Here is a 1,410-nt window from a genome sequence, read left to right on the forward strand (position 1 = left end):
ATAAGTAAAGCATTACTCAAGAAGAACAAAGTGGGAGGCCTCACGCTACCTGATTTAGAACCTATTATACCACCACGGTAGTCAAAACAGCCTGGTACTGGTACAACAGCAGATACATAGACCAATGGAACAGAATTGAGAATCCAGACATAAATTCATCCACCTATGAGCAGCTGATATTCAACAAAGGCCCAAAGTCCGTTAATTGGGGAAAAGACACTCTCTTTAACAAATGGTGCTGGCATAACTGGATATCCATCTGCAAGAAACTGAAACAAGACCCATACCTCGCACCATGCACAAAAACTAACTCAAAATGGATCAAAGACTTAAATATAAAATCAAAAACGGTAAAGATCATGGAAGAAAAAGTAGGGACAATGCTAGGAGCCTTAATACATGGCATAAACACAATATGAACCATAAGTAACAGTGCACAAGCACCAGAAGAGAGACTAGATGAATGAGAGCTCCTAAAAATCAGACACTTTTGCTCATCAAAAGACTTCACCAAAAGAGTAAAAAGACAACCTACAGACTGGGAAAAAATTTTTGGCTATGACAAATCCGATCAGCGTCTAATGCTAAAATCTATAAGATACTGCAAAACCTCAACAACAAAAAGACAAATAACCCAATTAAAAAATGGGCAAAGGATATGAACAGCACTTCATCAAAGAAGATATTCAGGCAGCTAACAGACACGTGAAGAAATGCTCACGATCATCAGCCATTAGAGAAATGCAGATCAAAACTGCAATGAGATATCATCTCACCCCAAAAAGGCTAGCATTAATCCAAAAAACACAAAATAATAAATTCTGGCGAGGTTGTGGAGAGACTGGAACACTTATACACTGCTGTTGGGAATGTGAAATGGTACAACCACTTTGGAAATCTATTTGGTGCTTCCTTAAAAAGCTAGAAATAGAAGTACCATACTATCCAGATATCCCGCTCCTTGGAATATATCCTAGAGAAATAAGAGCTGTCACACGAATAGATACATGCACACCCACATTCATTGCAGCACTGTTCACAATAGCAAAAAGATGGAAACAACCTAGTTGCCCATAAAGGGACGAACGGATAAACAAATTATGGTATATCCACACAATGGAATACTACGCAACAATAATAACAACGATGAAGCCGTGAAACATAACATGGAGGAAGCCGGAGGTCATTATGCTGAGTGAATTTAGTCAGTCACAGGACAAATATTGTCTGAGACCACTATTATAAGAACTCAAGAAAAGGTTTAAACACAGAAGAAAACATACTTTGATGGTTACGAGGGTGGGGAGGGAGGGTGAGGGTTATTTATTAACTAGATAGAGAGAAGAATTATCTTAGGTGAAGGGAAGGACAGCACACACTACAGGGGAAGTCAGCACAACTAGACTAAAC

This window comes from Trichechus manatus, unplaced genomic scaffold, assembly GCF_000243295.1.
Source record: "Trichechus manatus latirostris isolate Lorelei unplaced genomic scaffold, TriManLat1.0 scaffold00057, whole genome shotgun sequence".
NCBI classification, from domain to species: Eukaryota; Metazoa; Chordata; class Mammalia; order Sirenia; family Trichechidae; genus Trichechus; species Trichechus manatus.